The 25,633-nt window shown below is 45.5% G+C and overlaps 3 long non-coding RNA genes across 3 annotated transcripts in view; 2 read left to right on the top strand and 1 right to left on the bottom strand.

Moving 5' to 3' along the window:
- The window catches only part of LOC132658019 (uncharacterized), a 59,276-nt gene that overhangs the window by 5,864 nt on the left and 27,779 nt on the right, over positions 1–25,633 (top strand). The window lies entirely within an intron of this gene.
- LOC132658017 (uncharacterized) lies at positions 829–24,426 on the top strand. Its single transcript, XR_009596958.1, has 3 exons — positions 829–924; positions 1,777–1,943; positions 20,496–24,426. It is a non-coding gene; the product is annotated as an uncharacterized LOC132658017 (long non-coding RNA).
- On the bottom strand, positions 4,334–6,416 carry LOC132658018 (uncharacterized). The gene is made up of 2 exons (XR_009596959.1): positions 6,110–6,416; positions 4,334–5,531 (listed from the first exon to the last, which is right to left on the bottom strand). It is a non-coding gene; the product is annotated as an uncharacterized LOC132658018 (long non-coding RNA).

The following is a 25,633-nucleotide window of genomic DNA, read 5'->3' as shown; positions in this document are numbered from 1 at the left end:
AAGACAAACTGGGGATGATGCAGCCTTTGGCCAGCCTGCTACCTCCAATCAGTCACTGTCACTGCTCCACTGCCGACTTGATCGCTGACCTCAGGTCTGTGGTGGGCAAGTCCCAAGCAGGCATTCCAAGATCTAAGACGCTAAGAACCCTCTCCAGAGCAGGGCAGAGACCATCTCAGCAAAGCTAGGTGGTCTGGGGCTGGGCTGCCTCACACAAGGGGCCGAAGGGGGTCTGAAATCAGCCTGCACTCTGCTTGCTGAGCTGTGTGCCCAGCAGACGCTGTGCCCACCTGGAGGACACACTGTCTCTTTCCGGCTCACACAGGCACCGCACTGACTAGTTCTCCCGCCAGGAACACACCTTCCTTCTTTCTAATCATTTTCCCACATGAATTAAAAAAGAGTCTGAGGCCCCAGCATGAATGATCGCCAGGGACGGGGACACACCTATAGCAGGCAGGTTTGTTCACAGTCCACAAGGCAAAAAGATTTCATTTCTTTTCACATTGAATAGGCTGATTACATTTGACACCTAAATTTCTCATTGTCCTCTCATCAACAAAAAGGATTTGGAGCCCTAGAGAAAGAACTTGCCTTTTGTTTCATGCAGGAAGTTCACAGTGTTCCTGTGAACTTAGCTCACAACCAGACAAAAAGATTAGAGCTGGGCGTGTGGAGTTGATTCAAAAGCTTAGAGTGAGACCAAAGAAGAGCAAATATAATTTTCCTTTACTTCTTTTCTTATGGCCACGCCAAAATAGACACATTAATCAACATCTTGAAACCTTTCCTACCTGCACTACAGGTACCTGAGGCTGAGGTCTTGCCAGAGGCTTGCTGCAGCCCAGGCCTCATGGCATGGCCTCTTGGTCACTCCTAAGGGGCACACGGATAACGTGTAAGGGGCAAGACTGGCCACTTCTGGTAAGTTGCATCCGCTGCAATGACACACAGACTGAGGGCCTGGGGCTGGTGAGAGCGTTTAGCACTTTTGTGCCCCCAAACCTTATTCTGAGTAAGATGGGAAAAGCCTCTCTAGAGATACTAGAGAAATGAGAATAGCTCTTGGCCTTGAGCTGTTCTCCGGGTCCATTTGATTGAATAACATTAGTAAACAAGTGCATAGAAATAATATCACAGATGAACAAGCTAGCCTGAATGATGGGCCTGGAGTATCACTTGTTTGCTGTAATTTGAGCAACTCTGCCTCTGAGTTTAACATTTGCTCTTACTGAGGAACTTCTCTCTAATGGGAAAGGAACATAGTCACTATACCTTAGCAAGAATGTGTTTGTCATCTGGAACCAAGGGAATAAGAAGAGAGGTCTGGGGGTTGTATGAGGGTTGGAATGATTGTTACCAAATGCAAATTTGTGTACCTGACACACAGTGAGGCCAACAAACCAAAACATCAACTTTTGGAGCAGAGAAAATTTTATTGCAGGACCATGCAAGGAGATTGGATTGCTCATGCTTAAAAAAAAACCCCAAACTCCTCAGAGTGTTTCTGAAAGCATTTTTTAATGGCCAGGTGAGGGAGAGGTGTCCCAGGGTATGTGACCCTCTCGAGCACAATATTCTCTTTTATTTTTAAAAGTTAAAAATATGTAGTATTTATCTTTATTGGAGTATAAGTGCTTTACAATGTTCTGTTAGTTTCGATCATGATTTTCTGATTGGCTGAAGGTGATCAATCCTTAGGCCCCAGAAAGTCTGGGGACTATGTGCTCATGATCATCAAGTAGTTAATTTCTTCCATTTGGTGGTGGTTTTTAGCATCTGAAAAACTCAGGAAACATGCATCAAACACTATTTTCTGGATACTTCAGAGAGGAGCTACAGAAGATATGAAGATGGATCTGTCCCAGGAAGGCCCCATAGGGTCCTGCTGGGTCACACAATGAAGGAGGAAGCGGAAGTGGAGCAGGGAGAGTGCCTGCTGTGTAAGTTTGGCCCCCTCCTGTGAGCTTGCCTGTTTCATAAACTTGTTCTGGGTTAGGCTATGTCCAGACTTAGCCTCTGTTTTGCAGCAGGGAGTTAGGAGAGGTGGAATTCCTTGTTTCTGCACAACAGGGGTGCCTCCGACTTGTAGACATAAACAACAAATGCCACAGCCTGAGTCAGACTTGGGCTGTGGGACCCCACCAGGATCAGGGAACGGCCAGACTGAGAAGAGACTGAGCCTGCCTGAGCAAATCTATTTTGAATTCCAAAGTTAGCCGGAAGCATCTAAGAAAATAAATGCAGCAGAAATAACTGTCAGCAGAACACAGCTGCTCTGTTTGTTCTGTGGGACTAGAAAGCCCTCCTCGCACAGACAGAACAGCACCCAGTAGGATTCGGAGAAAAGAAGCAACAAAACATCCAGAGTGTTTATAACTTTGAATTACCTGAGTTCCTTGTGTTCCAAAATGTTTTTCTGCACAAAAAAATCTTAAATCACATGGCAGTCCCCTCATCGATTTACCCGCCATCCACCCATCATGCACTTACCCGCCCATCTGTCTACCTATCCATTCACCTGCCCACCATCCATTCACTCATCCCTCCATCCATCCATCCCTCCATCCACCAAATGATACTTGATACCTGTTACGTGTGTCGGTCCAAGGACAGTCAGCCACATACACACCTACTCACGGGGTGGGCAGAAAGTAGATAGCTCTTTTCTTTGGTAAAGGAGATAGCTGGCAGATATACTAAGGCCCAGTAAGATGCAGTATATTGTTGTTCAGTCGCCATGTTGTGTCCGACTCTTTGAGGCTCCATTGCCTGCAGCCTGCCAGGCTCCTCTGTCCATGGGATTTTTCAGGCAAGGATACTGGAGTGGGGTGCCATTTCCTGCTCCAGAGGATCTTCCCAACCCAGGGACCAAACCGGCATCTCCTGCAGTGAAGGCAAATCCTTTACCACTGAGCCACCAGGGAAGCCCCAAGATGCAGTATAGCATAGACATAAATAGCATAGGCGCTAGAGTTAGCTGTGTTTTAATCATGATTCTGTCACTTTCTAGCCACGTAGGAAAGTTATCTAACCTCTCGTTCAAGTGCCTCAATTCCACTTCTATAGAGTGAAAAATAATAGTTCCTACCCTACAGGACTATTGTAAGGATAAGATGAGACCATGAATGTAAAACGCTTATCACAGTGCCTGACACATATAATGTGCTCAACGCAACTAAACCAGTGATATTCAAAGTAGGAATGTGAACAGAACCACAGTAAATTCTGCAGCGTCTAAAGAGATAGTGAGAAAGGGGAATTTCCGAAAGTGCAAAAAAATGTGACAAAGGCCACAACTCTGGGGACACTTTACAATGCCCCAGCCTCCGGCCATGGAGACAGGAAGCTGATGGTGGGGTAGGGGGGAGTTAAAACCTGGGGCTTTTTTTCCCCAATACATTTGTCTTCATGGAAGAGAAAACTCAAGCCAACAGTTCTGTCAAAAAGCATTCTGGTGGGGAAAGCCAGGGAATAGAGAGTGTTCCCAGAAGATTAGAGGAAAAGATCAGAAGACCTAGGAGGCAGAAGCCTTGCAGGACCCTAAAAAGGGCAGACTGACAGCCGGGGGAGGCTGCAGAGACTTTCGGAGACGAGGCACATCAGAGCCTGAGAGCCTGCGGGGCCCTGGCTCCTCTCCACTCAATATTCCCCAAGGCAGCAGTGATATGGAGGGGGCGTTAGAGGAGGGACAAAGCCCGGGATCAGACTGAGGGTTTATACAGCCGTGACCACAGTGACTTCTATAATCCCACCTGAAGGTCTGGAGAAGGGAGAGACTCTGGTTTAGTATCACACATCTGGTGATACAGAGAACCCAAACACTGTCTCTGGCGGAGAAGAAAGGTAAACACCCTAAAGAAATCCGACCTGGTCTCTGGAAAATGGCAGTTAGGGTCAGGAAAGGGGAGGATGCTATGATGAGTAGGAAAAGACTCTCTCTGATCCTTCGACCTGCAATTCAACTTCTCTGGGACTCTTTTTGTATATCTTGAAGATAAAGGGTAGGTGTCTGGACACCCCCTGCCGATGGCAATGAGGCCCACCATCTGGCTGCCTCCATGTCAGAGGGACAGGATCAAGGCAAAGCCCGAGGAAGACTGGAGAGCCAGGGCAAAGGAAAGAGGATTACTGGATAATTCCGCCTGCTAGTGGTGGATCTGCTCTGGGAGAAAGCCAGGCTACCAGGGAGTTCAGTTCAGTTCAGTTGCTCAGTCGTGTCTAACTCTTTATAAACCCATGGACTGTAGCACGCCAGGCCTCCCTGTCCATCACCAACTCCGGGAGTTTACGCCAGGATTATTCTTCCTGAATTATCAAAAAAGTAAGAGAGTTCCACAAAAACATCTATTTCTGCTTTATTGACTAAGCCAAAGCCTTTGACTGTGTTCAGTTCAGTTCAGTTCAGTTCAGTCACTCAGTTGTGTCCGACTCTTTGCGACCCCATGAATCGCAGCACACCAGGCCTCCCTGTCCATCACCAGTTCCCAGAATTCACTCAAGCTCATGTGCATCGAGTCGGTGATGCCATCCAGCCATCTCATCCTCTGTCGTCCCCTTCTCCTGCCTCCAATCCCTCCCAGCATCAGGGTCTTTTCCAGTGAGTCAACTCTTCTCATGAGGTGGCCAAAGTACTGGAGCTTCAGCTTTAGCATCATTTGACTGTGTGGATCACCACAAACTGTGGAAAATTCCTAAAGAGATGGGAATACCAGACCACCTGACCTGCCTCTTGAGAAATCTGTATACAGATCAGGAAGCAACAGTTAGAACTGGACATGGAACTACAGACTGGTTCCAAATCAGGAAAGGAGTATATTGTCACCCTACTTATTTAACTTATATGCAGAATACTTCATGAGAAACGCTGGACTTGATGAAGCACAAGCTGGATCAAGATTGCTGGGAGAAATATCAATAACCTCAGATATGCAGATGACACCACCCTATGGCTACCAGGGAAGGAGATGGTTATCTCCAGGCTTACACAGCATAGAGTGCACTGCTTTGAGGGCAGACAATCCTGAGATTCCATCCGGGCTGCCCCAAGGATTCTGGGACAAACTGTTTGAGTTTGTCCAGTATATGTCTTGAGCAAGACACACAAAGAATCCCACCTTATCCTTTGAGACTCACCAGGGTTGACTCAAATACCCAATCAAAGACCCTGGAAAGTACAAATCAACCCAAAGATATCTGCAGATTCTAAGAAGGCCTATTCATGGTCAGCCTCGAATTGGGTCCATGTCTGACTCTGCTCCCTGTTCTGGAGCTGCTGTCCTGGTTTTGCATCACAGTGACCTTTGTATAACTCATTCCCTTCCCTTGGTTTCCACTGAAAAAGCCGGTTCCTCCAGCTTGTGTGAACACTTGTGATATTGACTCTTCTGAAGGCACAAGGAAGCTGTGGAGGTGGTTACTTTGGAGCAGAGCAACTTACTAAAGATTCTGAAGTAGATTTCCCTGTTTGCAGCGGTTCATTGGCCTCTCAGCAATTAGGCTGGTCATCTTTCTTCTCTCTCCACTCCCCTCTGGTAAAGACCAAGACACTGATGTAAAAGGTGCATTGGAATAGTTTGATCAAACGTATTGCATTGTGGCTCAGTAAAAGCAACATTTCTACATCATAACCATGCTGTAATTTTTAAATATATGCTTTAAACTATTAACCCCTTAATCAATATTTATAAATTAATACACATTATATGTGATTTTGTACTTCCCTGGTAACTCAGATGGCAAAGAATTCGCCTGCCAATGCAGGAGAGGCAGGTGACATGGATTCGACCCCTGGGTCAGGAAGGTACCCTGGAGTAGGAAATGGCAACCCACTGAAGTATTATTGCCTGGACAATCCCAGGCAGGCTGCAGTCCACAGGGTCATGAAGAGTCGGATACAACTAAGTGATCAACACTAACACTGCCTAAATAATAAGTGATTTTAAGTATGTATATGTAATTAAAACAACACATTAACTACTATACACAGATGTGTCTGTTTCATTTATATCCCGACACATTTTTATATTCACAGCAACAAAACCTTAAATACTCACTGGGTAAACGGAGATGCTCTAATATTCAGAGTTACCTCGTCCTTGTTACTTACCCAGTATTTTGTGTCCACTGCTTCACTCGCCTGGAAGTGGCAGCTACATCTCAACACACACTGTCCTGCACAGCGTAACAGTCTGTCCTCAGTCAAAGGTTGTTGAGTTGTTGCTGTTATTTTAGAGATAAGAAATGGCAACTCCAAAGGGTTAGGAGAAGGAACCAAAGCACACAGCTGTTAATGAACAGAGGTGGCTGATTCTAGAATAGTTTCCAGCATCCCAGCCAGGGCACAAGCCACTCTACCAGGCAAGGAATCATTCCTCCTACGCCTTTTGGAACAGAGCCCCATAGTGAGGCACAGATTCTGCAGAGCCTTGGATTGGAAGCCACGGAGCTGGAGATATCTGGAGATGTGTTTTTCTTGGATATGACCATTGCCCAGGCCACACGTAATTCTGGCCTTTGGATAATTTGTTATCAACTGTGATAGCTGGGAACCAGAATTGGCAACATTTGGTTATTTGCTTTAGAAAGTCGCCTTTTTTTTCATTTCAGACATTATCTCTTTTATTTTCACATTCTTTTCAACACATGATAGTTAACACTCTCTGTGGCCAGCAATGTGCTTGTGGGGCGAGCACATCCCTGGAACTCACTTTTCAGAGGGGACAAGCTCAGTGGAAAATTTGCAGATGTATGGGAATGTACGGAATGCGAGGAAAAGGGCTTTGACACAACAGGAATTGCAGCAAGGTTGCTCATGCTGCAAGCTGGTATGGTTTGATTGCCAACAGTAAATTTAATTATGGAATAAAGAAGACTTTTTTAATCACTTTTTTGAGATTTTGGAAATACATTCTCACAAGTTGAAAAAATGTAGTCTCCAAATATAGTTTTAAAAACAACACTTTAGACACTTCCGGTAATCTAGTGGTAAAGAATCCACCTTGCAGTGCCGGAGACCTTGTTCGAATCCTGGTCGGGAACTAAGATCCCTCGTGCCTTGGAGCAACTACTAAGCTGGTGCACCACAACTAGAGAGTCAACACGCCACATCAAAACGTCATACATGATGCAAGGAAGATCCTGCATGCCTCAACTAAGACAACACAGCCGAATTAGTTCATTAATTTAAAAAAAGAAAAACACTTTAAAGGAATGCTACCATTCTCCTAAATAGGAAGTGTGTGTGTGTGTGTGTGTGTGTGTGTGCACGTGTGTGTGCTCGTGCATGTGGGTATGAACATGCACGTGTTTAAATCTCCCTGACTTCTGGAGAAGGGGACAAGTCAAGCTTTCACAGGCAGAACCGTCTCTGGGTGGAATCATGCTGTTGCCATAGGCTGTTCCCTATCTTGCTTCCTTCCCCCGAGTCAGTGGATCAAAAAGTCCTTGTTGACGTCCCACCTCTCCCCCTTTTTCTTCCATCCCTCTCTAGGCCCTGGCTGGCTCTGTTGTCCCCCATGAAACACGCTCCTAGGGAGGCAGCTGGGGATGGCACACCTCAATTAAGTAATTAGATCCCAGACCATGAGGGTGAGAGAAACCTCAGGGAATCCTCTGAGGCAAGGCCTTCATTGTACTCATGGAAAAAGGCTTAAGGAACAAAGGCCTGAACTGTCAGTGGGCACATGAGGGTGGACTCTGATAATGATGTTTGGGGGTTCCTTAGTGCTTCCCCAGAACCCAGGACAGCTGGATTCTGATGGAGGGGATCATCCTTGAGATACCAGCACCAGTTTATTCTTGGCCCTGTCTCTCTCCTCCCACACTCCTGCCCCCAAATCTATGTCTTTGAATAGGCCTTGAGGGTCATACCTCTGAATACAACTGTAGGAAGGGTCTGCAGGAAGACTCTTCCAGATTCAGACTGCTGGCAGAGCAGGAGAGCGAATACTTCCTCTTGAGAGGGTTGTTGTTTAGTCACTAAGCCATGTCCGACTTTCTTCTGTCCCCATGGACTGTAGCCCACCAGGCTCCTCTATCTATGGGATTTCCCAGGAAGACTACTGCAGTGGGTTGCCATCTCCTTCTCCAGGGGATATTCCCGACCCCAGATCAAACCTGAGTCTCCTGCGTTGGCAGGCAAATTCTTTACAACTGAGCCATCAGGGAAGCCCTCTTGAGAGGATTACTCAGGCTTAAACCATCCTTGTCAAGAACAAACATTTACTATGAGCGCTTTATTTGTCTATTCTGACTGTGCTGGGTCTTGGATTTGACATGCAGGCTTTCTGTAGTTGGGCTTAGTTGCCCCGCAGCATGTGGGATTTTATTTCTCCATCCGGAAATCAAACCCTTGTCCCCTGCCTTGGAAGGTTGATTCTTAACCCCTGGACCATTAGGGAAGTCACACCGTGAGCCTTTAATTGGCAGCCTCTAAGTTATGACAAATTTACTGTTTCAGAAAAATGAAGAACCAAAAAGGAAGTTGTTAATTCTCAATTTGATTTATAAAATTTGTTGGCATAAGCGTCACTCCCTTCTTCCCTGACTTATACACACATATAATTCACCACTCTCACCCTACAAAGGAGTCTCATCATTCCAAGGAGAGTCCAGGTCTGTAAAGGGCCCTTGAGATGAGACCTTGCTTACCTCTCTGGCCTCATGCTGGACCTCTGGCCCTTTCTCTGCATCCAGCCATCTTGTCTTCTTCCTGGGGGATGCTTTTTCTGCTTCCCCACTTCCAGTCTGGACCCCCGACCCCACCCTAGGTATCCACTGTCTTAGCAACTTTGCAATCTTTGTAGAATTTATACAATTATAGTTAAGCAAGTAATTGAGTAGCTGGTTATTGACTCCACAGTCCTGAATGCCAGCTCCCAGAGGGCAGGGACGTCTCTGTCTTACCCTTCAAAACCTTAGGACTGTGCTTTGGTATATAGTGGGTATGAAACATTTGTTTGAATGAGTTGTAGGGGTGGGAGGTTGGAAATGTCTAGACAGCCACACCGAAAATGTGATGAGTTTGGCCCAGCTGATTAGCTCTGGGAGCCGGAGAGATGCAGCCTGGGTGGGAGGGGCAGGCAAGCAGGGGCCAGGGAGAGGGAGGCTCAGCCTTGGGCATCTCACAGAAAGGCCTGCACTGCCCTATTGATCCGGCTCCTCCAGTGTTGAGCAGAGATAGCACCCAGGGATGTGATTTCTGGTTCCTTGTTTTTCTGAGCAAAACAGAACTAGAAGGAAAAACAACACAACCTTAATGTGTTCCTTGAAGGCCTGGGGATTACAAGGAACAGGACAAGTTGGTGTGACCAAATTCCTTCACACTGCAACCCCAGAGGGCCCTGGTGTTCCATGGGCTTTAGGTGTTTGTGGCTCCTGTTGACTGTGGACTCGGGAGTCAGAAAGACTCAGGTTCAAATCTTCCTGTTTCTATGTGCTGGCTGTGTGAACTCAGGCAAGTGACATAACCTCTTCTCCAGCTTCAGCATGTTTTTTGGCAAAATGGCCATGATTCCTGGATTACTGTTGTAAATAATAAATCATAGATGAGGCATATGACATAGAGGAGATACTGTAAATAAAGAATAGCTAAGATTGTGATGGCCTGTTTACTCTATTAGCTCCTGGAGGAATGTGGGTATTTATTTCTGTGAACTTTGACCCTTCTGTTACTGGGAGTTAAATAATAACTCATTGTGTGACTGGTGTTTATATATCTGTTGTGTGTGTGCTCAGTAACTCAGTCGTGTCTGAGTCTTTGTGACCCCATGAAATATAACCTGCCAGGCCCCTCTGTCCGTGGGATTATCCAGGCAAGAATATTAATTAGAAAGGTTTGCCATTTCCTCCTCCAGGGGATCTTCCCTACCCAAGGATCAAACCTGTGTCTCCTACATCCCCTGCATTGGTTGGCAGATTCTTCACCATTGAGCCACCTGGGAAGCCCTTATCTAGCTGTTAGAAAGTTTGTTTTTCGAATAATAAGAAAGTTGCTTTTTCTCTAACTAACTCTTTGGCCCCATTAAATCCAAGTGTAGCACTGACTCTGAGGCTCTGTGTTTGGGGTTATCTCCAGCAATCAGGACTCTCTTGGCTTGGTGAGAAGAGAGCTCCCCGTTCTGCTGTTCTGGAAAAGCTGTGCTCAGGTGTGGAGCCCCATCGCCAGGTAACGTGAAGAAGAGCTCATCAATCAGGAAGCCCACACATTCTTGAACGATGAGCTGAGCTCTTTGTCTGCTCCTTATAAGGAGCGAGTTATCATCAGTCCCACAGAAAGGTCACTGCTATTTCTTTCTTTCTTTCTGTCTCCTCAAGCGGCTGAAATAAGTTTTGTTTTTTCTTTTTTCCTCAGAGGGGTGGGGTGGTGATTAAACAGGGTAAATATGCCAGTGCTTCAGCTATCCAACTATGGGATGTTGATAGGCCCTGTAGTCGGCTTTTTTTTTTTTTTTTTGGGTCCTAAGTGTTAGGTAAAAGACACCAGGACACCAAAAGAGAGTCTAACAGGCTTTAATGGCGGAGCACCTAAGGGCAGGGTTCCCGAACCCCAACGAGGCAGGTCGAGGAAGTCCAGGCCCCGACCCTGCTGGGGAGTGGTTTATATACATTCGTTGTGAGGGATGGTCTGGCAAGATCGCTGAAAAAGGTAAGGGTAGTAGATGGGGGTTCGGGTAGGTTGTTAGGTCGAGGTGTCGCGGGCTGATAGGTCCTTTACGCGGCTGGGCTGGGGGTTGCTTTAGCTGGCGAAGTGTGCTGTCATTGGTCCCTGGGATCTGGGAGGATCCTTCTGTTAGGGGCTGTTCCTCCCACGGAAGAGAGGCAGCCCATCATGGCCCCCGGGTCCGGCCGTACACTAAGGACTCTAGAAAGACGAGTATTGGAAGCCTCCCCTTCCCCTAAAGAAGAGTCAGACGGGAGATTGTGTTGCAGCCAGGGGGCAGATACAGAAGATTTTCACCCTCCCACAGCTGCTTGTTCCTTTCCTCCCTCTACGGTAGCCCTCTGCACTGATGAGGAAGAGGCTGCTGGGAAGTGCAGGGGACCCAGGAAGTGCCAGGTGGAACTTTTCCTCTCAAAGGGACCAGCTCTTCACACCTCACAGAAGCAAGAATGTGAGGCCCCCACTCCAGAATCACCGGAGTTTGCGCCTCCCCTCCTCCCTGAAGCCCCCATCCTGCTGACCCCTCCTCAGTCTTTAGGATACCCGCCACACCTTCTCATGCCCAAGTCTGACACTCACCTGCCAGTCTTTTAAATGGATTGGGGTGCTTTCCTAGTCACGTTGGTCTCAGCTCCTCACCAAGCCCGCAGGTTCCTCACAGGCAAATGTGTGTCTCCCCCTTCTTCTGTGGGCCTGCCTTAGTGCCAGGTGTTAAGCGGCTGCTCAGTGAAAGATGGTTGATGGCTTGAGGGAAAGTGAATTCGGTGCCGTGAAAGAAAGCCTGGATGCTCACCTTCCTATGCTTTGCTGAGAAGGACCCCGACGCGGTTGAGAACTGGCAGCTATCTGAAGGCATCTAGGTCTCCACCTGACGCTTCTCCTAGCTGCCCCTGGAGCTCGCCAGGCCCAGCAGTTGCGCTCTCCCTTCCTCTTGCAGGTGTCCCCTGGTAAAGTCTAATTCCCGGCTGCTCCTCCAGGCCCGTGTGACTGATCCCCAAAGGGTCCCAGCCTTGTGCACAGACACTAGTGTAAAGGCAGCAGAACCACCGTCCTCCCCAGGAGCCTCCTGTGTAATTCAGGAGTGAAAACGCACACGGGACAGTATCTCCATGGGCTCCCGCCTTCAACATCTGCCTTTTTTCCAGCCCTGAGAGATGTTTGTAAACCTTTTATCATCTTATCCAATTTCCTGCTGTTCCTTTCCACAGCCTGAGAACATGGACTAACATATCAATGTTCTCTTTGTGGTTCTCTGACATCCTTCACAGACCTCCTTGTGTTTTTTTTTTTAATGGATTTTATCTTAATCGTCATAGGAGCAAATCAGAGTAACAAGCATAGGAGGTTACAATGTTCCCTAAATTGTTACTTTTTTTGTTCAATCAATTAAATGAACTTTATAATCTGAGCAGATATAAGATATTGACATACATACACACACAAACAAGCTTTCAATGTAAGCTGAAGTAAGGGTCAGAACAAAAATACAAAAATAGGATATATAAGGGCAAAAAGATTATTTATTTCTTGTTGGAAAAATTCAGACTCAAATCATTACTTTTAACTTCTGCTTAAGGATGGTTAAATTTGGTGCAACTTGTCCGAACAGGAAGTTGGCAATACTGCCTTTAAAATATCACATACCACCAAACGTAAAAATAAACTCAAAATGGATTAAAGACTTAGATATAAGACATGAAATCATGAAACTGAAAGGCTGTTGTTGAATTACGACGCAGGGATTCTTGGCCCCCGGAGGAGAAGAAGTCAATCTGGGGCCAGAGACGAGGCTTGATCGCTCAGAGCTTTTGTGTAACAAAGTTTTATTAAAGTATAAAGGAGATAGAGAAAGCTTCTGACATAGGCATCAGAAGGGGGCAAAAAGAGTACCCCCTTGCTAGTCTTTAGCTGGATGTTATATAGTCACCAGCAGTCTGTTAATGAAAGAAAGGAGTGTCTCGACACTTAGAATGGCACCAGGCCCCTCACCCGTAAGATGTATTTTGGGATAATCTTGGCTCCAAATGGTTTATCTTGGGCCATAAAATGATTAACTTGAATCTTGAAGAAGGGCAGAGCACCATACAAATAGTTTCCTTTACATAGATTAGAGGAACAATATAGGAGTATAACATACTGGTTTATCAAGTAGGTTCTGAGCCCAAAAGGCGGAACCAACTTGAAGACAGAGTTTGGGGTAAATGCATAGTACATTAGCATAGCCTAAGATAAACATTTCCACAAGAAAAAGGCATTTGTTAACTTCAAGTGAAACCAGGTATCATTATGACAACACAGAATTTTAAAAGAAACCTCCTTCTAAATTCATATAGGGAAGGAAAAAAATATCGCTAGTTTGTTTCCTCCTGCCGATTAAGAGAGATAAAATGTCTGACACTTGCAGGCTATTTCCCCCATTTGGAGACCCCTGGCCTTCCTGCCTGTTACCCTCTCAAAACTCCTGTAAGAGAATATAGGCAGTAAGCTCTTTGACCTCGGTCTTGGTAATAATTTTTGGGATGTGTATTATCAAGCAAGGGAAACTAAAAGCAAAAATAAACAAATGGGACTAGATCAAACTAAAAAGCATTTGCACAGCAAAGGAAACTATCAACAAAATAGGCAGCCTACTGAATGGGAGAATATATTTGAGCAAATAATATATCTGATAAAGGACTAATATTCAAAATATAAAAAAAAAAAACCCTCATGCAACTCAACATCCAAAATCCAAACAATCCAATTGAAAAATGGGCAGAGGACCTGAAAAGACATCTTTTCAAAAGAGACACGAAGATGCCAACAGACACATGGAAAGAGTCTCAATATTGTTCATCATCAGGGAAATGCAATTTAAAACCACAATGAAATATCACCTCACACTTGTTAGAATAGGGGGCTTCCCTGGTGGCTCAGAGGTTAAAGCGTCTGCCTGCAATGCAGGAGACCTGGGTTCGATCCCTCGGTCAAGAAGATCCCCTGGAGAAGGAAATGGCAACCCACTCCAGTATTCTTGCCTAGAGAATCCCATAGATGGAGGAGCCTGGTGGGCTACAGTCCACGGTATCGCAAAGAGTCGGACATGACTGAGCGACTTCACTTTCACTTTCTTGTTAGAATGTCTATTATCAAAAAGTCAAGCAATAACAAGTGTGGACAAGAATGTGAAGAAAGGGGAACCCTCATTCACTTTTGGTGGGAATGTAGGCTGTGCAGCCCACTATGGAAAATAGTATGGAGGTACCTCAAAAAAAGGTGTGGCTTCACGTCCCACTTCCCGCCTCCTTTAGGCTGAGCCCACCCTGGCTCCAGAAGGACACTGCCTTCCTGAATGCGCGCTGCTATCAGGAGGCCCAGCGCTGCTTTCAGGGCAAATGCGTGTGAACCACGGATGTACACGTGCCCCAGCCGATTCCTGCAAAGCCCCCATCTCTGTCTCTTGTGGCCGCTCTTCCCAGTGCACCCCTTCCAAGTCTTTCCCCACCTGCCATACAGGTCACAAGGGCATGAACTGCTGTATCCTTTCTCCACCTGTGGTCAGATCTGTGGCTTCGCAAGCTGTGAACTGACAAATTGCTGGGGGGACTCTCTTTCCCACCATTGTTTCACTGGGGAAACCCACTAACTGGTGCAGGGAGGGGAGGGGGTGCAGCAGCTCTGAGGCTCCTCAGCACCCCCTCCAGCAGCTGTGACCCTTGGCTAGCTGTTTAAGAAGAAAGTGCAAATGGACTGCAAGGGCAGGGCTGGCATGGCCATCAAAAGAGGTGGGTGCAATCCTGGACCTGCCTATGCTGCAGGCAACACACCCAGCCTGAGGATGGCCGTGAAGGTTTTAGGAGCTGATACGGGAAAGCACATTGTAAATTGTTAAGCTCTAAGTAAATGCCAGGTGTTGTTACCCAGCAAGGGACATGAGTCAAAGAATAAGGCCAGAAAAACTGTGTGATTCTTGTCTGCTTTACTCATGGCTGCCTCCCCAGCACCGAGAATGGTGCCTGACACATGGCTGGTGCTCAGTAAAAGTTTTTAAATGAATGAACAAACGAAGGCACTATCTATGCGGTCTTGGTGGTTTCTCCTTTCTCTCTTTTGACCTGTGGCATTTCAGACTTATCCCCCAAGAAAGCAGATGCTGTGGAAAAGTAGGAAAAGGTACTGGAAGAGAATGGTTTATTTCTTGCTGTGTGAATTTGGGCGAGTTCTTTATCACTCTGGGCTTCAGCTTCCACATCAAACAAATGGAAATGATAATATGACCCACAATCTTCATCCCAGGGGTCGTGATAATAGCAAATGAGAGCATTTAGGTTTAAAGGCTTTCCTGGGGCTTCCCTGGTGGCTCAGTGGTAAAGAATCTGCCTGCCAATGCAGGAGACATGCGATGGATCCCTGGTCTGGGAAGATCCCACATGCTTTGTAGCAGCTAAGCCTGTGTGCCACAACTACTGAACCCAGTGAGCCTAGAGCCTGTGCTGTGTAACAAGAGAAGCCACCGCAATGAGGAGCCCTCACAAAGCAACGAAGAGTAAGCCCCTGCTCACCACAAGTAGAGAAAAGCCTGAGCAGCAGCGGAGACCAAAAATAACCAAACATAAAAATAAAAGCAATGTTAAAAGTCTGTCCTATGGTGCTTTTTAAGGATACCTTGTTTTGAGAACACCTTTTAAAGTTATCCTGTACCGTGGATTACAGCAGCCAGAAAGGGACCCTTAAAAGACCCCTGTAGACCCTCAGCTAGGTTCCGCTAACTAGTCAGTCTTAAAGGTGAGAAAAAAAGAAAGACTTTTATTTATTGGAAGTTGCCTGTACTAAAATGAGTGGAGTCGTGTGTGTGTGTGTGTGTGTGTGTGTGGGGGGGGGGGGGGGGGGGTGGAAATTTGTCTGGTTAGAAATTGAATTCCTGGTCTGTGGCCAACCTTCCCTAATGATCCATATAAGGAAAGGGAAATACTCCCACACAGAATCAGTTTACAAAGTCTTGAGAAATCAATAACTCTCGAGGTTTATCTAACAAACACGCCCGCTCCTGACTCAGCCTGCTCTAGTCAGGAGCCTTTCGGGAACGCAGCGAGCTTCCTAAACAGGCATGAGAGCTCTTTTTTCATCACTGAAACACGTCTTCTGAGAAGCGGTGCTGAGCCCCAGCACACAGACCAGCTTGGACACACTCCATCCACAGGGCCCAAGGCTGCTTGCAGAGATGGCCACACTCTTATGCATATCAGGTTTCCCGCCTCCTCTCCTCCCACCTTTGCCCCTACTTGCTGGCTGGGCCTGAAGTCTCTTTGAGGAAAACACAGTTCATCACTGATGGTTGGAGAGAGAGCCCATGTGAACATACATACCCCAGAACACGGCTTACATTCCTACCAGGCTATCACCTGTCAGAATCTGAAGAAGAGCAAGGGACCCAGAAAGGGAAACTTAGGGACAAGGACAAGTTTGACTTTCTTTAGAATTTGGTCAAGCATCAGCTCTGGACCACAGTAACTGAGGCACTTTTTTGCCCATGTCCATCTCACCCATCCACACAGAACACCTTCCATCATTGTCTGCTTCTTGACCTCAGAGAGACTCAAAGAAGGTCCATGATCCCATAGAGTGTACCAGGCTCCTCCATCCATGGGATTTTCCAGGCAAGAGTACTGGAGCGGGTTGCCATTCCCTTCTCCAGGGGATCTTCCCGACCCAGGGATCGAACCCGGGTCTCCTGCATTGTAGGCAGACGCTTTACCATCTGAGCCACTAGGGAAGTCACCTTCAAGAAGACACATGCCCTCATTTTTAGCCTTTTGCCCATGAGGCCCAGGATGTAGGTTCATGGTTTGCTGTGCTGAACGGGGACATGAACTATGTAGGCACATGGAACTTCGGAGAAACCACTTGACCTCTCCAACCTTCAGTCTCCTCATCTGTAAAGTGAGGTGGTTAAACTGGAAAACTTCCAAGTTCTTTTCTAGTTCTAAAAGACTGCTCCACTCCCCAGGTCAACTGGGCCCATTTGGATTCAGGAGAGCATCGGTGATTCTGTATGTTGCCCTCCCAATAGAAGAGTCACAGGGCACACCCGATGTAGTCCTCTGAACCTCTACAATCGATTATGCATGGGTTCCCGGGAGCATCAGAGCTATCTGCGTTCCTGGTCTTTGAAGCTTTCTAGCTGCGTGTGACCTTGGGAAACCTTTGTACTCAGCTTCTTTATCACTAGAAGAAAGTGAAAGCTCCTACCTGGCCAAGTCAGTGGGAGGTTAGAGTTGATGGATTTCTGTCTTTCTTTTTTTAGAATAATACTTGGCTCATCACAAGGGAGCCAAGGAGTTATTGGCTCCCTTCCTTCAGTCTCGCTAATGGAGTCATATTGGGCTGAACGTGTTAGGAGAAGGTAAACTCCAAAAGTGCTTCACAGATGTATCAGTTAGGCTATTGGCTAAGCTGCTGTAACAAAGAGACTTAGAAATACAGTGGTCAAAATGTGTTCGAATTTAATTTCTTACTTATTAACAGAGGTCATAGCTAGAGGTAAGAGGTTGATGAGCAACTCTGCTCTGTGAAACTTTGATTTTCCACATCCTGCTGTTTTTCAAGACCAGCTCAGAGCCCATCTCTCTCAGAGACCCTGGGTCACTCTTGTCCACAAGGATCACGTGTAGTAAGTTCTCAACAGCAGACGCTGCACTCACTGCCTTGCAGGGCTGGATGACTGTGCAGGTGAGAAAGCTTTATCTTCCCCACCAGACTGGGAACCCCTTGAGGTCAAGGGTCATGTCTTCTTGACATTTGTCCTCATGATGCTAGCATGCGGTAGGCTTTCTGGGAGGGTTTGCCCGGGGGGGTGGGGGGGGGAGGTGGGGAAAGCATTCCTGGGAACTTCAGCCAGACACAATCATGAAAGCTGAGGTGTTTGCTTAGTCATCACAGCTACATATTTTTCAGATTAATTATCATGCAGTTTCTTCATATCTTCCAACAAATGAAAGAAAAAATGTGTACTGAGAGTGTGTGAAAATTAACTCATAAAAATCCCCAACTCACCACAAAATTTCAAGAAATGCCTTACACTTGAACATGGAAACATGGGTTCTCCTGCCGTGTGTAAGTGAAGAGCCTTTGGGTGGCCGAGCTGGCTGGGGTGCCCAGTGGAGTGAATATTTTCACCCTATGGGAAGTTTATAGAATCAAATTTCATAGTGGAAAGACTTGCTGCAGTGGTTAGTTGTGAAAACTGCCCCCGTTTAACTGGTTTATGGCTAATCCCTGGCTTCCCCAGTGGCCCAGTGGTAAAGACCCTGCCTGCAACTCAGGAGACATGGGAGATGTGAGTTCAGTCCCTGCGTCGGGAAGATCCCCTGAAGAAGGAAACGGAGAAGGACAGCAAGGAGGCTGGCGTGGCTCTGCTGGTGGAGCGGAGTGAGTAGGGTAGTGATGTGGTCAGACAGGTCTGGAAGCCAGACTGCGTAGGGTTCGGAAGGCTGTGATGTACTCAGACAATGTGCTATATCAGATGAGAGGCCATCCGAGGGTTCTGACTTGGGGGAGGTGAAAGTTTAAAAAAAATCACTCTAATAAGTTGAGATCAGACAAAGGAGTCAAAAGTAGAAGCCAGAGAGCAATTAGGAGAGAATTGCAAGGAGGTGATGGTGCCATGAGGCAGCTTGGTAGTAGGAGCGGGTGAGCAAGGATCTTGTTCTGAATATATTTTGTAGGTAGTGCTAACAGGACTTGTTGACAGATGTAATATTGGTATGAAAGAAAGAGAAGAGTGAAGGTTGACTATGAGGGTTTTGGCAGGCTGGAGCTTTTCAAAAGTACAACATGCTATATTCTACTGAAGTACAATATGGGACAGTAGATTTGGACACACCAGGTGTGAGGGGCTGGTTAGACACCAAGTAAGGTTGGGGCTTGCTGGATAGTGCTAGTGGTAAAGAAGCCATCTGCCAATGCAGGAGACATAAGAGTCTCAGGTTCGATCCCTGGGATCAGGAAGATCCCCTGGAGGAGGGTATGGCAACCCACTCCATTATTCTCACCTAGAAAGTCCCATGGACAGAGGATCCTGGTGGGCTACAGTCCATGGGGTCACAGAGAGTCGGACACAACTTAGCAACTAAACAACACCAAGAACAAGTCAAATATAGTTGAAACCAGTGCTACAGCAGTGACTTCATGTCAATGACATCATGTCATTTAAGAAATCTTTACTCATTAAATTTAACAATTAAAAAAAAAAAAAAGAAATCTTTACTGAGAGCCTGTTACGTGTGGGCTCTTGGAGCTGGGGATAACCAGCCAGCCTCCGCCCCCAAGAAGCTTCTATTACACTTGAGGACAGTGACACTACCTGACATGTAAATAAATACCCAAGAAACGCAAATTCAAATGGCTACAGATGCTGAGAAGAAACTAGAACAGATAAAGGAAGAGAGGAGCTGTGGTTTCTCTGAAGACATACCATTTGAGCTGAAACCAAGGTGATGAGAAGGAGGCATATGGTATTCAGGGAAGGAGGGAGCGTTCCAGGCCGAGGGCGCAGCCAGTGTGGAGGTCTGAGATGGGAACGTGCTTGGCTGTGTCGGGACGACAGAGTAGACAGCTGGTGTGCCAGGGACACAGGGAAAGGGGAGCTGTGTGGGGACAATGTTAGAGAGGTGGGCAAGGGGCGGTGTGGTCCAGATTGAGCCTTGCTAACTTGGCAAGAACACTTGGTTTCATTTCCCAGCAGGGGAGTGGTGGTGGGCTTCAGTTTATCCTGACGGCTGAGTGTGGCACGGCCTGTGAACGAACAGGGAAACAGGCATGAGGAATGTCATAAGTGATGAGAGCAGAAATGGTCACGTGAGGGAGGGCCTCAGGTGATCTTTGAAGACCTTGCTGATGGACTGAATGAACGAAGAGGGAAGTCTAAGATGACTTCTAGGTTTTGGCTTAAGTAATGGAATGGCTGCTGGTGCTGGTTACAAGACAGGGGCAGACTGGAAGAGGGCCAGTGTGGGGGAGAAATGAAGAGGTCCACAGTGACGATGACTATAAGATGATGGTAAATTTGAGATGCCTGTTAGTCACCTTGCAATTCTGTGTGTTATCTGCAAAGGAAGTCACATATACATTCAATTAATAACTGTTGAATGAGTGAGTGGACGCAAGCCCTTTTTAGATGAGGGAGGCCAGACTAGGAGTTAAAGACTGGCGACTCAGAGTGATGATGCTGACGTGACACAGTGGGAAGTCATGTCCATGGTGTTATTGTGATCATCTGGAAACAGCGATCTCTCTTTATAGGTGAAGGCTTTATGTCAGGGAGACACTGCAGAACCAATGCGCCTGCCCCCGGGGGCAGATCCAAACCTGTACCTGTGCTTCTTCCACTATCCTACACCGCCGGCTGCTGAAAAAGCTGCCACAGAACGTCCCACGTGATGTGGAAACAAGTGCGGCCCTTGGGGACAGGATGGGTGACTCTGGCCAGACAGAAGCTGGGGACCCAATGCCAGCCAGAAATGGTTGGGGCCATCAACCATTAGTAGGCAGCCCAAAGCTGGCCAGAGCTTCCAAAAAGGACTGACCCAGCTCAGTGACAAGAGTGATAACACCCTCAGGCAAGGCTCCTCTCCAAGCCGAATGAATCAGAAATACCTTAGGGGGAAGGTTAGCTCCAACTTCAGGAATGGAATCCAGGCCAGGTTTCTTCTGCAGGAGCCAGGCCTCTTCTCTGGGCAGTTGACTTCACTAGAGCTAATTAATGAGCGGGGAGGAAGGGTGGGTGTGGTCCCTGACCAAAACTATAGCCTCTTAAGTCCCTGTCTTCAAGTCTACAATCTTACAACTCTTTCAGAAGGAGCTGAAGAGCCTCTTGATGAAAGCGAAAGAGGAGAGAGAAAAAGCTGGCTTAAATATTCAAAAAATGAATTCCATGGCATCCAGTCCCATCACTTCATGGCAAATAGATGGGGAAACCATAGAAACGGTGAGAGATTTTATTTTCTTGGGCTCCAAAATCATTGCAGATTGTGACGGCAGCCATGAAGTTAAAAGATGCTTGCTTCTTTGAAGAAAAGTGATGACAAACCTAGAGAGCACATTAAAAAGCAGAGACATTGTTTTGCCAACAAAGTTCCGTCTAGTCAAAGTTATGGTTTTTCCAGTAGTCATATATGGATGTGAGAGCTGGACCACAAAGGAAGATGAGCACCGAAGAATTGATGCTTTCGAACTGTGGTGTTGGAGAAGACTCTTGATAGTCCCTTGGACTGCAAGGAGATCCAACCAGTCAATCCTAAAGGAAATCAGTCCTGAATATTCATTGAAGGACTAATGTTGAAGCTGAAACTCCAATACTTTGGCCACCTGATACGAAGAATTGACTCTTTGGGAAAGATGGAAGGTGGGAAGAGAAGGTGATGACAGAGGGTGAGATGGTTGGATGGCATCACCGACTTGGACATGAGTTTGAGCAGGCTCCGGGAGTTGGTGATGAATGGGGAAGTCTGGTGTGCTGCAGTCCATTGGGTCGCAAAGAGTCGGACATGACTGAGCAATTGACCTGAACTGAACACTTTCAAAAACTTTAGTTTGGTAAATGCTCACATCAAAGTTAAAAATCTAGATATTTATTTTGCAGATGAAAGTAATGTATTAAATAGTAACTGTAACAATGAGTCTCAAGCGTAAGAATTAATGGGGAGAAGAGACGATGTCTTAGTCCATTTGGACTGCAATAACAACATACCACATATCTGGTAGCTTATAAACACCATAAATTTATTTCTCACAACTCTGGAGCTGGGAAGTCCAAGATCAAGGCATCAGCATGGCCATGTTCCCTTGAGAGCTCTCCTCCTCGATCATAGCTGGGACCTTCTCTCTGTGTTCACATGATGGAACCTCTGGAAGCCCTTTTGTTGTTTACTCACAGTTGTGTCTGATTCTTATGACCCCATGGACTGTAGCCCAGCAAGCTCCTCTGTTCATGAGTTTTCCCAGGCAACAATAGTGGATTGGTTTGCCATTTCCTTCTCCAGGGGATCTTCCTGACCCAGAGATCGAACCCACATCTCCTGCACTGGCAGGTGGATTCTTTATCATTGAGCCACCTGCGAAGCAGGAACCTCTTTTATATAAAGGAACTAATCATTCATGAGGCTTCCTCCTCATGACCTAAGCACTTCCTCAAAGCCCCACATCTTAATACCATCACAGTTGGGGCTTAATTCAGCATATGAATTTGGGGAGACACAAACATTCTATCCATAGAAGATAGTGTTGTGAAGTGATCAAGAATTCAAAATCTAAAGCCCGAATGCCTGCATATGACCCCAGGCTCTATTATTTACTAGTTGTGTGTCTTTGGGAAAGTTTCTTCATCTCTTAGTACCTCAGTTTATTCATCTGTAAGATGGGGATAATAGTAGCACCCAATCATAGATTGTACAGAAGATTAAATGAGTTAAATAATGTTAAATACTTGGGATAGTGCCTGCACATAGTATTTCTATAGGTAAAGCTACTATTAATAATAGTATTGTTTTTATTGCTAGAAGCTTATTAAAGAGGCAAACTTCAGAGTCATACACATAGAGTTTCTGTTTCAGTGGGTCCCACTGAATTTTTGTGAATTTTTCACAAGCACTACAAGAGATTTTTGATGCAATTGCAACAATGTGATGCTTTGAGAAAGCCCTGGAATATAAGGCAAAAATAGGCATCCAGGAACAGGGCAAGGTGTGATGTACCACAGAGAGAAAAATGGGAGTAAAGAAAAATGTGCATGCGTGCTAAGTTACTTCAGTCATGTCTGACTCTTTGCAACCCTATGGACTGTAGCCTGCCAGGTTCCTCCGTCCATGGGATTCTCCAGGCAAGAATACTGGAGTGGGTTGCCATGCCCTCCTCCTGGGGATCCGCCAGACCCAGGGATCGAACCCACATCCCCTGCATTGCAGGCAGATTCTTAACCACTGAGCCACCAGGGAAGCCAAGATTAATGTACTCTTCCCCGATTCACAGTTTCATATACTTCAATGTTCTGTGTTTACAAAGGTATCCATTGAGCTCTTGCAATAGATGAAAAGTGGTTTTCAAAGAGAATAATTTAACTGTAATAATGATTTTTCATATTATTTTATTTATATATATAAATATCTCTCTCCACTAGATTATTTGAGATATAATTCACATACCATAAAATTCAATATTTTAAAGTATAGAATTGAATTTTTTTTGTATATTGGCAAAGTTGTGTAATCATCTCCACTATTGAACTGCAGAATATTTTCATCATTATCCACTGAGAAAAAAATTATATGTATATATATACCCATTAGCACTCCCCATTCTCTCCTCCTCCCAGGCCCTGGCAACCACTAATCTCCTTTCTGTTTCTATGAATCTGCCTCTGCTGGTCATTTCATATAGAAAAAATCTCACAATTATGGCCTTTTGTGATTGGCTTCTTTTATTTAGCCTGCTTTCAAGGTTCATCCATCTTGCAGCATATATCAGTGATTTTTCCCTAGCCAAATAATATTCTATTGTAAGGGTATATGACGTATAATTTATCCATTCACAAGTTGATAGGCATTTAGGTTGTTTCACTTGTTTGGCTATTATGAATCATTCTGCAGTAAAATTTGTGTACACATATATATGTAGACGGGGGCTTCCCAAGTGGCTCAGTGGTAAACAAATCTGCCTGCCAATGCAGGAGATGTAGGTTTGATCCCTGGGTTGGGAAGATCCCCTGGAGAAGGAAGTGGCAACCACTCCAGTACTCTTGCTTGGAAAATTCCATGGACAGAGGAACCTGGTGGGCTACAGTCCATGGGTCGCAAAGAATTGGACCTGACTGAGCGACTAAAAACACAGCATATGTGTGGACAGATGTTTTCATTTCTCTTGAGTATATGCCTAGGAGTAAAAGTGCCCATGTGGTTGCTCAACGTCAACTTTTTTTTTTAAGTACTGTTTTCCAAACTAACTTCACTATTTTACAGTCTTAGTAACAATGTATGAGTCTCAGTTTCTCCACATCCTTACCAACATTTGTTTGTACACTGTCTTTTTTATTTCAGCCATCCTAGTGTGTGTGAAATGTTATCTGACTGTGGTTTGATTTGTATTTTTCTAATAACTAAAGATGTTGAGCATCTTTTCATCTGCAGTTTCTGGCCCTGCCAGGTTTGGGGTGCCCAAGCTGGGATACCAGGACATGATAGTATTTACAACACTGCTGTTGACTCCTTCCCATCAAGCCTAAAGAGGTACATATTTTATCAGGGTAGAAGCAAATATTTAGGCTCTTTCTGCAACAAATGTGGTTTTTACCTGAGAGCATAGCAAAAGAAATTAACCAAAAACTTTTTAAAAATGACTGCACAAACCAAAAGAGTAGTTAAAGAAAATAAACTAACATAAATACGATTTAAGAGAAACTCTGTTGGAAGAAATTTTATTACTAAAATACTTGCTAGAAAGATATTTATTTGCAATGAAACCTGCTGAGATGGCTTACCCTCCTATACTTGGTGAGTGGCACCACTGCTCCTGTGGACAAAAAAACATCACCTGCCGTTTCAATGAACAAAGGATGCTGCAGGCGTAAAGGTATCAGCCACTGCGGCTGCCCCAGCAGTGCATTCAAGGGGAATTTAAGATGGAGAAAAACTGGATTCTGGGCCTAAGTAAGATACATATTGAAGGAATAATTTCAATGAACACAGACTTTTATATCTTCTCATATACAGAAAAGATTAAAGTCATTAACTGGAGATGTCTGGGTTTGTGTGCGTGTGCGATTAGCAGTTATCTTTTAATGTTCGACTGTGCAGGGAGTTTTGCTTGTTGTTTCTTCCTCCAAAATTCCCTATATATCCCAGCTCCTCCCGTAGCTCATTGGAACAGTCCCTCAGGGCTATCTGCCATCTCAGGCTATAGTTCTCAGTAACGCCCCAGATAAAAGGTAATTGTCAACTTTTAGGCTGGACATTTTTTGTCAGTTGACACCCTGGACTTACAGTGCTCCTGTAATATACAAAGATAAACAGACATTTTCTTGGAACTAGGATCTCTCTTTCTTGCAGAGAGATCTCATGACAACTAACTCACACACGGGATGTTTCCTGACTGCCGAGGCGTTTATTGGAGTCCTCAGTTGCTCAATCCTAAGAGTTTCTAAGTGTTCCCAGTCTGCCGTCTGGGGATTAGAAGCCTAAATTCCTGGGGGCCTGGAAAGGGGCGTATATCACAAAAAAAAATCTAGGCCTAAATTTGATGGGAAATGGATTTTATTTTCACTTATAGTGCAAACCAGGAATTCTCTACAAATGAGACAGCAAATCCAGTGGGAATCCTACCTAGGACGTTCTGAGAGGTTCCAGAACTGTTGTCGTTGTTCAGGAAATTAAATTTGGATGTCTCCTCTCCAGGCACGTTCTCATGTCCTGTGAGTGTCCTGATGAAATTACTCTGCTTTTCAGAGCTTAGAGTGTAGAAATCTCAAACCAAGGCAGATTAAAAAAAAAAAAATTGCAGTTGTTTACACAATATTCTGTTCAATGAGGGACTTGTATCAGAACCTGAATGTTAGAACAGCTTTTCTGTCTGGAAACCCAGCTAACTTGGAGAGACAATTATAGAGAAAGAAGGGCCAGCGATGGCTGCTGTAGGTGGTATTTGTATATCTCATAAAAGGTCTGGCCTTTACCACTTAGTGGCCGTGTGGTTTTGGGCAAGTTACTTTCTGTGAGCCTCCATTTCTTCCTCTGGAACACCATGATAAGGCTACTTGCCTCAATAGGTTAATTTGAGACATATATAAAAAATGAAGGGAGCACTTGGATCTGTTTTGTTTTGTTTTTCTCCTCAAACTCCTCCCAGACGGCAGACCCAAACCCAGGAATAATTCCAGGCATTCAGAAGGTATTCTACAAAAATTTTCTTAGATGAAACAAATCCAGTTTTCTGGTTGGATAAAAT

Source organism: Ovis aries, chromosome 1 (genome assembly GCF_016772045.2).
Source record: "Ovis aries strain OAR_USU_Benz2616 breed Rambouillet chromosome 1, ARS-UI_Ramb_v3.0, whole genome shotgun sequence".
Classification (NCBI taxonomy): Eukaryota; Metazoa; Chordata; class Mammalia; order Artiodactyla; family Bovidae; genus Ovis; species Ovis aries.
This window is presented reverse-complemented; position numbering and strand designations above follow the sequence as displayed.